The sequence below is a fragment of the Hyperolius riggenbachi genome, chromosome 3 (genome assembly GCF_040937935.1).
Source record: "Hyperolius riggenbachi isolate aHypRig1 chromosome 3, aHypRig1.pri, whole genome shotgun sequence".
Lineage (NCBI taxonomy): Eukaryota > Metazoa > Chordata > Amphibia > Anura > Hyperoliidae > Hyperolius > Hyperolius riggenbachi.
Window position 1 is genome coordinate 370850883 of NC_090648.1, and position 13473 is coordinate 370864355.

The window sequence follows — 13473 nt, forward strand, 5'->3', positions numbered from 1 at the left end:
ATTTAGTGTGTGTGTGTGTGTGTGTGTGTGTGTGTGTGTGTGTGTGTGTCAGCCCTAATACGTTGGTGATAGATCCAGGATACCGGAGCATCTTACTCTAATACAGCCAATGCCGTTGTTCTCTCCCTCGCTCCTCGCACTCTATTGTGGGCCATGCATCGTCCCTCTGCTGTCCTCAGTGGCAGAATGGGCTGCTAGCCTGCAGGCCAGTGAGTTGTCTGTGCAATTGAGGCCATTGTCAGATCGGACAAGATTAGCTCCGTGCTTGTTTATAGTGTGAATTAGAAACTACTGCAGCCAAATAGACCACCTGGGTTGCCAGGCAACTTGTATTGTTTATAAGGCTTTAAATATGGCAGACTCCATATTCTTCTCACTTCAGGTTCCCTTTAAAGGATACCCGAACTGACATGTGACATGAGATAGACGTGTATGTACAGTGCCTAGCACACTAATAACTCTACAGTGTTCGGTTTTTTTTTTTTTTCCTCTGCCTGAAAGAGTTAAATATCAGGTATACAAGTGGCTGACTCCGTCCTGACTCAGACAGGAAGTGACTTCAGTGTAACCCTCACTGATAAGAAATTCCAACTATAAAACACTTTCCTAGCAGAAAATGGCTTCTGAGAGCAAGAAAGAGGTAAAAAAAACAGGAATTTCTTATCAGTGAGGGTCACACCGTAGTCACTTCCTGTCTGAGTCAGGACTGAGTCAGCCACTTACATACCTGATATTTAACTCTTTCAGGCAGAGAAAGGAAAAAAAGGAACACAGCATAGTTATTTGTGTGCTAGGCACTGTACAAACAAATGTCTATCTCATCATGTCACATGTCACTTCGGGTATCCTTTAAGGTTGAAGTTTTTAGATATCCACACCAATCCAACATGCTGAATGATCTCAAATACCTTCTGTTTAAAGAGGGCAGAGTTACATTTAGTATTGCTTTTTAATACAGGGCTGTTTGTTTTTTTGCCCTCATACTTTCCTAGTCATTCTGGGTCACCATGAGCTGTCTAGGTATTCCTTAATATAACACAGGAGGTGATTACAGTACATGCCACCTCTCCCCCAAAGAGCTTTTACATTGCTTGTACTACATAGCTTGTACTAAAAAGTCAGTGCAGCAGTCTACAGACAAGCATGGATTGCTCACCAAAAGAAGTGATTAGTCAGCACTGTCAGTATCTGGGTGTGATGTCTTTAACATGTGATGTATAATTAACAATATTATGAAATAATCTGGTTAAAACTTCTAATCATTATCTGAAATGAAATTAACCATTTACCGACATCCTATCGTACTAAAACGTCATGCTTATCGCTATTAACGGCAACATGACGTTTTAATACGTCGCGCATTCCCGCTGCTACCGCCGTGTGCGCGCCGCTACCGTCGGGATCCCGTGCTTGGTGATTGGGGAAGAAGACCGAACGGTCCTCTACCCAATCGCAGTGCCTGGAGTGAATGGACGTGACCGCGAACAGCGGCTACGTCCATTCACAAAAACAGGAAATGTAACAATTAAATAGTTTGTAAAAAAAAAATAAAAAATGAACACTTCCTATAACGAGTGTTCACTAGTGCCATCTTGTGGTCAAAAAGTATATTACACCTACAAAATACATACATTTTCAAGTATATACACATTAATAAAATTACACTTCCAACACCCCCCCCCCGCCCCCCCCCCCCCCCCCCCCGCCCCCCAAATAAAACACTTGTAAAAAAAAAAAACAGCTTCAAAAAAAAAAAATAGTTGCCTTAGGGACTCAGCTTTTTTTATTCTATATTTTATGGGGGAAAATTAATTTTAATTTATTACATAGGGGCTTGTAATTATGGCCAGAACAGAAAAATAACACTTGTATTTCAAAATAATATACTGTTGCCATACATTGTGATAGGGACAAAATTTAAACGGTTTAATAATCGGGACCACTGGGCAAATAAAACGTGTTTGTTTTATCCACAGGAGAATGTTTAATTTTAAAACTATAATGGCTGAAAACTGAGAAATGATTTTTTTCTTTTTTTGTTTCTGTTTTTTCTCATTAAAATGCATTTAGAATAAAAAAATTCTTAGCAAAATGTACTATCCACAGAAAGCCTAATTGGTGGCGAAAAAAACGAGGTATAGATCATTTTCTTGTGATAAGTAGTAATAAAGTTATTAGGGAATAAAAGGGAGGAGCACTGACAACTGAAAATTGCTCTGGTCCGTTAGGATAAAAACCCTTGGGGGTGAACTGGTTAAAGGAAAAAAGGAAATCTTGAAGATAGACATGGATGGAAAAGAAAAGAAATATCGAGGGTATGCATGGATTAAAAAGAACTGCAATTTTTATATAGCAAACCATACGCTTAAAGAGAACCCGAGGTGGCATATTATAATCCTAATAGGACCCAGAGGCATGTCGTGTGTGCAATGACATGCCTCTGGGTCATTGTACTGCTGCTGCCAGCCCCCCCTGCGCCACGCTGCACCTCCTTAAAAGATCGCCAGGCTAGCGACAATCTGCTTGTCGCTAGCTAGCTATATATTTATGTGAGGCTGTCAGTCAGCCTTGTTGCATCTCTGACTCGATTCCAGGCTCCCCCCGCTGCTCCCCGCCTCTGTTAGCTTGGGTTGTGGCTTGGCTTCCTATTGGTGGAAGCTAACAGAGGCAGGGAGCAGCGGGGGAGCCTGGAATTGAGACGGAGATGCTACGAGGCTGACTGACAACCTCACATAAAGCCAGCTAGCAACAAGCAGATTGTCACTAACCTGTCGATCATTTAAAGAGAATCCTGAGGCGGGGTTCTTACAATGCTATCTACACACAGAGGCTGGGTCTGCCTATACAGCCCAGCCTCTGTTGCTATCCAGATCCCCCCTAACTTCCCCTTGCGCTCTGCTATCCCCCATAAATCACAGCCACGCTGTGCGGGCTGTGTTTACATCTGTACTGTCAGTCTGCTGCTCCCTCCACCTCCTGCATAGCTCCAGTTCCCGCCCGCGTCCCTTCCCTCCAATCAGCGGGGAGGGAAGGGACATGGGCGGGACCGGAGCTATGCAGGAGACGCAGGGAGCAGCAGACTTGACACTATAGAGGTAAACACAGCCCGCTGCGACATGCTGTGTGTCGACAGCGCGGCTCTGATATATGGGGGATAGCAGAGCGCAGGGGGGGGGGGGCATAGGGGGGATTGGGATAGCAACAGAGGCTGGGCTGTATAGGCAGACCCAGCCTCTGTGTGCAGCTAGCATTGTCAGAACACCACACGTTAAAACAGGTAACGCAGAATAACTCCCTGCAATGAAAAATCAATTCCCCATTCACAATGCATACGGTGTGTTGGTGACTAACGCTGCACGTTAAGTGAAAGTACTGCATGCAGTGCGTTATACACGTTATTAGCTGTGTTGTACTGTTTGCACATGCTCAGTAATGACTTGGAAACATACTTTTCATTGCCTGTGTGCTCTACTGTATGCGACCATAACGGGAGAATTAAGTTGCGTTGCGACTTTTTTGGGGCATTGCTTTTAATTTGCGTTGCGACTTTAACGTCGCATCAAAACGCAACGTCCTACTGTGAAAAAAGGCCTAAAGCAAACCTGAAGTGGAAAAAAAAGTTGAATGATATAAGGAATTGCATGTGTAGTACGGATAAGGAATAGAACATTAGTAGAAATGAGTCCCATATAAAAAATTTTTCAGTTATATAGCTTTTATTAATAACATTGCATCATTCTGTCATGGTTGCCATTTTAAAAGTACACACTGTCTTTTAAACTATAAAACAAAGCAGACCCACTGGCTAGCCCACAGGGCATCTTCAGAGGTAAAATAGTCCAACTATCAGCCAAACAGAAGAGAGACTGGACCAAAAATCTAATGAAATGACGTACAGGATTCATAGACTGACCATTTTAAAGCATCAGGCCCCATCACGCTATATTGCTAGACAAATCTGACATCAATCTCCAGTTTTACCTTCTTTTAGCCCGGCAAGTAGAGAAAGCTTGACAGGCGGCAAGTATTACAAGAAGGCAAATAAGCCGGATACTTGGTTAGCCCGTAGACTATGCGCTAAGGAAAGTGCAGCTTTCCAAATCTGCACAGGATCAGGTGAGGTAGTTAGCCACCCTGACAAAGACCACCAAGCCTTCTTACAATCCTATACTTCCCTTTTATACTAGGGCTGTGGAGTCGGAGCAATTTTGGGTACCTGGGGTTGCAGGTTTCGTAAACTGAGGAGTCGGGAGTCAGTCGGATGATTTTTGTACAAAATCCACAGCCCTGGTAAGTATTATACTAAGGCAGGGGTTGGGAACCTATGGCTCAGGAGCCAGATGTGGCTCTTTTGATGGCTACATCTGGCTCACATACAAATCGGCAATCAGCAGGGGTTGATTCACTAAGCTACACTGCTCAAGCAGTGCAGCGCAGTGTGGCAGCACAAATAAAATGTTCAAAGGAGGCACCCTACTGCTTTAGCATGCACTACTAACAAACTCTCCCTACACCAAAACGAACGGCTGCTCAAATTGTCCCACTCTTGACCCTGTCAGGTCCAGTGACTTTGTAGGACGAGCTCCCTGCACTTTGGCCCAATAGGCTGCCTGTCAAGTGACAGACAGCCTATTGGGCCAATCAAAGTACCGGAATCTCATCCTACAAAGTGAATCAACCCCCAAATCGGCTAGCTAGTCGTACAAACTGTTAGTCTGTATTCCTCTTGTCTTGCTCTCAGGGAAATTGCTGACGTTGCTAAAAGCCAAGAGAAGCTGAAGATGTCTGACACTTCCGCTGCCCGGCGGATCAACTGTATACACATCTCCATGGCAACAGGGACGTGAGCCCTCCTGTCCCAGTTTGAAACATATTGTATGGCTCTCACGGGATAACATTTTAAAACGTGGCGTTTATGTCTCTCCCAGACAAAAAGGTTCCTGACCCCTGTACTAAGGAGTCGGAGGTTTCATAAACTGAGGAGTTGGAAGATTTCTGTACCGACTTTATACTTCTGGTGGTGCAACATCCGAATCTGTACTGGTAGATTTCCTGAGGCCCCTGAACCTTCCTGAACTTCCAACTGATTCACTGGCTGTACTAAATAGTGCCATAACTGACACAAAAGTCACTAAATGCATGAAAAAAAAAAACCTAAAAAATAAACAAAGCCCCAGGGCCTGATGGCTTCTCAGCCTTATATAATAAAATGTTATCATACTCTTACGGCCCTATCTGACCAAATGCTTTAATTACATGCTTATTACCCATCAACCCGCACCTGAATTCATGGAATCCAAAATCATACCTAATCGTACCTATACCTAATCCAGCCAGAGGCCAGACCAATGACAAAAACCTCCACCCAATCTCATTACATTTTGACCTCAACCTCCTTAAAGCCATCTTAGTAGCCAGACTAAATAAATATCTCCCAGTGCTAGCCTAAACTGACTTGGTTAAAGGAACCCTGTAGCGAGAGAGGCATGGAGACTGCCATATTTATTTACTTTTAAACAATATAAATTGGAAGTTGCGTTGATCCTTTGCCTTTTATACTTTCAAGTATGCAGATCAAGTGCTCTGACTACAGTATGAGCACACTGTGTGTATCCTTGTTTCAGCCAGAAAAATGATCAGCACAGCCAGGCAATAGACACTGTTTAAAAAGAAATCTATATGGCAGTATTCATATCTCTCACTATAGGGTCACTAAACTCCGTGATTTAATGCACACGGCAGGACATAATTTTTGTTTGAGTATTGCTATCACTGTATTTCTGCACCCAGATTGAAATGACCATGATTGTTTTTGGTGACATGCATTGAGTTGGATAATATTTGACCAATTGTTGCTGAACTTCCTTCTGTAAGCTTTAGTGGAACTTGTATTCTCCCTACCCCTTTCCTAGTCCTAGATGCCTAGCTGGACTGTTCCACAGAGAGCCAAGTAAGCCCTAAAGCTGTCACCCAAAGCGATCACAGAATATTTTTTTGTATTACATTTATTCAAAACCTGTATTTAGATTAGCAACAAGATGTCCTAATTTACCTATGAGGCATTTTCTCATACATATAGTGCTTGCTTCAGTAGATTAATGAAATCATCCTGTAGTCGTAACAAGTTAAGGCTAGCATGGGAGGTGTCTGGTCTCACAGGTGGAAACAAAAAAATATTTATTTTTTTACAAGCAGCAAGCTTTCATGCCCTTGATGGCATGTCACCATAAATCCAACTCTAAACCATTAATCTCTATTCCTGAGCAGTATTTATTTATTTCATTTCAAAAGATGTGGACCCATGCGAATCTGTGAAAAGGAGTCCTAATTCATACCTTTATTGCAGTTTTAATGAAACCGTTTTGTTTTTGCAAAAATAGTGGGTGCTGAAATGTTTCAATGTATCATGCCTCCCGTCTCTACTGGTTCATGAAAGAATAGCTGCTCCTTACTAAGCTCACTTACCTGAAATGCTCCTCTATTTTCTACTGTAAAGGAGACCCAGCAGCCAAGACAAAGTGGTGTCAGGTATGTAAAAAAAAAAAACCTGGCTGTTTGGATTGCTCAGCCCCTGGTGCCTGTGGCCGTGTATAAGGGCGGTATGGGCACTGAGAAATCTTTAGTTCTCATGGTTACCCTGTTATTAGAATAGGAAGTAATGGAATTCTTTCTAATGGCAGCACAGAGATAGAATAAACTCCTGCAGGTGTTATACTCATTCTCACAGTGCTCCTCTATTGCAGCCTATATTGCAGAGATTTCACCAGATTACATTTTCTGTTTTAGTGACACACTTACTGGGACACTGAAAATCTAAGTTCCAACCTCTTAACACCAAAACCAGAGGTCTGTTTTACCTGCAGAACTATAATTTCATTAAAGGCCTCACCATAAGCTCAGAAATCCTATCCTAAATTAAATTTGTTTAAGCTTCCAAGGAGTAGTACTAAGTAAAAACAAAGCTGTCGGGGCCTTTCACCCAAGTCAGTTGCATTGCGATGACCTAGCCGAAAAGATGCACCGTGTGTTACCTCTGCGGTGAGGCATACAGTACAATGAAAGTATGCCTCACTGCTACTGTCACATGCGTTACTCAGATAACAGGCCATGTGCTGGCCTGTTATCTATGCCCCATAGCAATATCATTGAGTAGCAATGCAATGATATTGTCTGCTGCGACTCAAGGCAACAGACTCTGTGTGGAAGGGGCCTTAATGTGCAAATTTCCATAGCTTTGAAATGAAGCCAGCAAAACCCAGCTTGTTAGTTAACCCACAGAGATGTTCATTGGTTGGATATAATCCCCTGCCTGGGTCAGTGGAAATGTGCACGTTAAGAGGATATTTTGCTCATTACTCCTAAAAGGTAAAAACCTTCGTCCTGATTTTGTTTTAGAAATATTATGACCAAGAAAGTGCCATGCATTGGCTATTCTTCTGCAGTCAGCTGTGAAGATGGAACCTGTATTATATAATTTGGAACTTGCAAGATCCTGGGAGACCTAAAAAAAAGCTGGCTGACCAAAGCAATATTGAAAGCATCTAGATGGATCTTTAGGAAAGAAAAATAATCTGTTCCGACTGACCACCCTAGTAACAATTGTTATGCTGTGTGAGACTTTGGTTAATTCATAGAACATCCCACTGCTTTTATTGTCAGATGGATTACCCATGTGGGGGTGGGGGGGGGGCAGTAATGCTCAAATTTTGCAAGTTTTTGGTAGTTGACATTTAAAAAATAAATAATAAAAGATGGCAGCCTTTCGTATTCCTCTCACTATTTGTTTCCTTTCACTTCCCGTTTGTCTGCTTTTATAACTTATGTCATATCCATTGAATATAATCACTGGCTATGTACTATTTGCCTTCTGCTCAGTTTATATAACACAAGCCTTTCAGAGGTATGCATGAACGCGATTTTTGAACATTATGAAAACAATAAGACTGTTGTGTGGCTTTTGTGTCTACGCGTTCCCCACTTGACAGAATGTACAATACTGCCACACACACATTTTCATTTATACAGTATATAAGGTGTAGCATAAAAATACATTACCAGCAACCTAGCTGCATATTCTATGAAATCGGGTTCATGTAGATATGAGATGGCGCTAAATGTGTCCACTTTTAGTTCAATTAGACAATGATCTCATGTTTGTGTACATATACTTAGAAGCAAGCCAGAAAGGTCAGCACACCTTGAAATAAACAATGCAGGTTTATTGAAGCATCAGCAAGCTGCAAATGACATTGTACCACTGCTTGATTCTATGGACAGGGGTGGTTACACAAGAGAGCAGTGGTAATAGGACTGTTGCTTTCAAGATAAAGATTTATTTTTTAATGTTCTTTGAAATACTGGACAGTTAAAGCACTATTACAATCCACTCAATACACACATTTGAACAAAAGGTGTCCCCATCACATCTTCATCATACCTCCAGTGAGGCACACCCATAAGACCTTTTTCACATGGGAGGCCTGTCTGTTGTGCCCATGCACTTGCTAGCGTTGGTAACCACTGAGACATGTATGTTGCATTGAGTAAAATCTGAGTGCAACCTGTGTGGGTTTTTTTTGTTGCTGTTTTTTATTTGCTACTGGATAACCACACCCATGGGACTGATTTATCACAACCTCCACGCACATGCAGCACAGGTTAATACTAGCGAGTGCATCCGCGCTACACCCAATCCTGTCAGCGTAGTGTGCGCTCTTCATTTACACACAGTCCTCCTGACTACCACGCCTGCGATACTTCAGTAGTGTGGCTGCTAATTAACCTAGCAGTGGCCACGTTAGTGAAATAACGTGGTCGCACTACCAGCACATTGCGCAGCAGTCGGAAGAATCATGCGTAAGTGAAGATCGCTTGCTATGCTGACAGAACCGCGCGTAGCGTTCGCTCGCTAGTATGAACCTGCACTGCATGTGCGTGGTAGCTGTGATAAATCAGCCCCTATGTGTCAAATGCTGCCATTTGGCTGCATTAGGTTGCAGCTGAAAGGTGCCCCGTGCAGACAGGAGGTTTAGGCAGGGGTCACACCTGCCAAGCATTGCATGCCTTTTTTTTTTTTTTTTTTGCTATTTGAAAATGCACATAATGCTTCCCTGTGGACAATTGCAGGGAAGAGGAGGTAATGTTTTCCTACAGCATGAAAAAAAAAAAATACTGGCACTGTTGCTCTTTCCACAACGTGTGGAATTCCCTATTGCCGACAGTCAGCTGCTCTCAACTGGCTGTTGCCCAACATTGCAGATTTACCTGCAGAAAAACTCTAACTTTTTTGCAGATTGGAGTGTGACCAGTGCCTAAACTGCCGAACAAGCGCATAGTTTAGTTGTCCGACTGAAAGAGGACTGAGGCTCAGCTGTGACATTTCATGGATTTCTGCACCGGAGTAACACCGACCCATGTCAAGCGTGATCTGTATGGTGTCACAAATGCTGCTGAAGGGTAGTCGTGGCTGTCAGACTGCTCTGCAAGGGCGTAGTCCAGCCATTCAAATTGGATGTGTGTACACACCCTAAAACTAACACAGAAAGGCAACAACAAAGATCAGAAGTATTGAAAAGCACGATACCAATAATGATGCAGTAAAAAAAAAGACACATGCTTTAAGTATCTTTTATCTAGTGCCATCCCATCAATTTCCTACATTTAAAACCATTTAATGAATCCCAGTGACATTGTAGAATGTAGTAAATGATTAAGGATACCCTCTTTTACTATAATCATCCTGGTTTCAACATCGGGAATGCTTCCTATCAGGGCTGTGGAGTCGGTACAAAAATCATCCAACTCCTCAGTTTATGAAACCTCCGACTCCAGGTAACCAAAAATTGCTTCAACTCCTCAAAGCCCTGCTTCCTATACTAATATACAGCTGCATATTTGTATGTATCCCTGCCTCCCAGTGATGTTTAGCCTAGGCCAGGCATGGGCAAACTTGGCCCTCCAGCTGTTACGGAACTACAAGTCCCACAATGCCTTTGCCTTTATGAGTCATGACTGTGGCTGTCAGACTCCTGCAATGCATTGTGGAACTTGTAGTTCCGCAACAGCTGGAGGGCCAAGTTTGCCCATGCCTGGCCTAGGCAGTTTAGCTATGTGACATTGTCCTCCCAGAACATTGTGGGAGACCAGGCATTAGAATTGCTGGCCTTGGAGCACGCAGTAAACAAACCTTCAGCAATGATTCACTTGCCAGCAGTAAAGATGTTGGGCTCTGTGAAGCTGCCCCCCCTCCCCACTACAATCATCATAAATAAAAATGCCATCATGATTGGTTAGTGCTACGTTTGTGCTCATTTGTGCTGCTTTCATTTTGACGATAATAGCACTTCTTAGTTCCAAAACAATATCATCACTCAGCCCCCATACAACAACCTACAGACATGAAACTGGTATGGGTGGGTAGTGCTGGGCATGTGCTCATTTGTGCTGAAAAAAAAATCATCTTTCTGTTTTTAGTTTTTGAGATATTCACATTCTTATAAAGGGCAAAAGGTCACTCAGGTTCACTCAGCCTTTGTGATGTTGTAGGGGGATTGAGTGAACTTCTGAACTTTAGAAAATTGTGGAGATCTCAAAAACTATATAAGATGACTTTTGCAGCACAAATGAGCACATGCGCAGCACTACCCACCCATACTATTTTCATGTCTGTAGGTTGTATTGGGGCTGGGTAATGGTATTGTTTTGGAAATAAGTGCTATTATCTTCAAAATGAAAGCGGCACAAATCTTAATTTTTGTAGTACTAACCAATCATGATGGAATTTTTATTTGTGCTGATTGTAGGGGCTTCATGGAGCTAAGATATTGCCACCTGTGATACATTTTAGAATGTAAATTGGGGTGAGGAAAGATTTTACAATGGGCGAACATTGACTTAATTTATAACTTAAAAACATTCTTACATGTGAAGAGGCAGATTGCATGATACACCTTGCTCTAGAGCAGTGGTGTAGCTAGAGATCATGGGGTCCCATAGCAAAACTTTCATAGGGCCATCGGATGTAGGCATTCTTGACGAAGGCCACCTTCCCCTACCTGTTAATTGAGAAGTTTACATTCTCATGATCTACATTGCATATAGTCAATGGGCACTGAGACAGTCATAAGGTGGAGGAACTTATGACTGAAAGAAAGTTAATGGTGAATACATCAAGTACCGCCTAGCAACTGCTATGGCTATTGCTACGCCCCTGCTCTAAAGTTATACATATCTTAAAGGGAATTAGTAAATTGTAATTGCCATAACATTGACATTCAATCAGAAAAATAAATGGAGCTGGGGCCCCAGATCTTATCTGTACATTTACTTGTATGTGTTTGTACATCAGGCCAAGACATAGGGAGAGTCAAGAGGAAATGGGCTGTACTTCATAAATAGGCAAAGTAGTGAGCTGTGGATTGTTTTCATAAAGGTGATTTTTATAACTCTGATGCAAAAAAAAACTTTATACTCCTTCCACCAGAATAAACAGACATATCTGCACTATCACATACGCATGTGCTGTATTGTTACTGTAAATATCAGGAGCCATTGCCCAGATATTAACCACTTCAGTCCGCAGATTGTTTTCACCTTAAAGCGTACCATAGATTTGTTTATTTATACTTACCTGGGGCTTCCTCCAGCCCCATGAGCATCCTAATGGATTCTCAGTATTACCTTTATTCTTTGCAAAAGCGCTCTTTGGGAAGGATCTATGTGAAGATGCTGGCTAGTCTACTTACTCATTTGCTTACTGTTTTGGCAGATAGACTGAGCAACTGCAGTTCAGGAAGTGCTTTTATAAATAAAGAAGTAAATGAGAATTCCCCATGAGGAGTCAAGTAATTTATAATGGGGCAAATTTACATTTACGGGTATGCATTTTTAATTTCACAACTTTTTGCGATCGTTGTCCTTCTTTAGGAGAAAAATTGTGTTTTTGTAGTCTGTACTTCTTTCTGACCACATTATGCTTTTGTGCAAAGATTTAAAAAAAAACAATAATAAAATATTAATTTGAAGATTTAAAAAATTTTTGGGACTGTTAAGTTTGATTTTTTTTTTTTTTTTTGGACTCTCTTAAAATAAAAGTGCCTGATACGGATTCACCACAAACAGCAAATCATCAGTGAGTTTAGAATCGGCACTGAGGCAGTGAGGAATGTCTTGTCTGTTATAGCATTGGCTTCCTCTTTAGAGACCTACATTGACATCACGAGCTAGCATGCTTTCACGAGTTTGCTGTCACTCAGAATGGAAGAGCAGCCAGGGGGGATTTATCAACACATTACACAAACACCACTGTATATTGGCAGGAAACTGGAGGATACAATAAGCCTCTGTTACATTTACGTCTTCTTTTATCCTTGCATTTTAAAAATGTCAAATGAAACTCCAGGTAAAATGTGTCAGATCTGGACAGCCTGCAGAAGGCTCAGGGCCTCTGTCAGGTGTGCAGTATGTCAGTATCCCCAGTGGGGAGATTCCCCCCCCCCCCCATCACTTCCTGTACTTGTGACAGATGGCAGCAGGACAGGATGTGCGTTGAATTCTTAAAGAGGAACTGTACTGAAAATAATGTAATACTATGTCACTACGGTGTCCAAATGTTTTGTCACTAGAGCAGGAGCTGGTGATAAATCAACGGCGAGACCTTTTCTGGTGACAATTCTCTGAGGCGGGATGACCCCTCTTATTGCAGAGAATTAAGGTGCCCATTCATCAGGCGATGTATGGACAGATCAGCCATAAGACAGATCAGAGACAGATCTGTTACCTGCCCATTCACTGCAGACTGATTTCCAATATCAATATTGGCCTAGCGATACTGGCTGCCCTCAAGAATTGAAAATCACACATGCGCCTGGTGCCATGTGATACAGACATGCGTGGTCCCTGCTGATACAGGCGATGGCAGAGGAAGCTGGAAGTCTCACCAGCGGACAGGTGATAATTTACAGGATGGTGGGGGGGGGGCATTGCACACTTGGGAGGGACGGTGGCCGCGGGGTCGCTTAGAACGCTTGTCAAAATATTGCATGCTGTTACCACTGCGTTAGCACTGAGCACATGCAACTAAAATTTTCCAACATGTCCGATCAATGATTTCAAACTATTTTTTACTGAAATTAATCGAAACATTGAGCAGACATGTTGCAGCAGCAATTTTCATCCAATTCAATACAATTATTGAATAGGACAGTTGATCAGGATGCAAAATCGGTAAATGTATGGCCACCTTTTCTCCCTGCTGTTCCTCTTGGATAGGAAGTCTTCCACTGTTAGGACTTGCTACACTATAGAAGGTTTTGTATTGATTGATGCAACCACATCTAGAAGCCTGCTGCTGATGAGAGATGGTCCTGTCCAAAGCAAACGTGCGTTACTATTAATAAGTGTTTAGTAGAGTTCTTCTTTAGCATGTTTGCTTTCACTTAATTGTACGTTTGCATCTGTGCCTTGCTTATCCGT

At 42.3% G+C, this 13473-nt stretch overlaps 1 protein-coding gene across 3 annotated transcripts in view; it reads left to right on the forward strand.

Moving 5' to 3' along the window:
- Positions 1–13473, forward strand: part of CPEB4 (cytoplasmic polyadenylation element binding protein 4) — a 149214-nt gene that overhangs the window by 34113 nt on the left and 101628 nt on the right. The gene's annotated exons all lie outside the window — the stretch shown is intronic.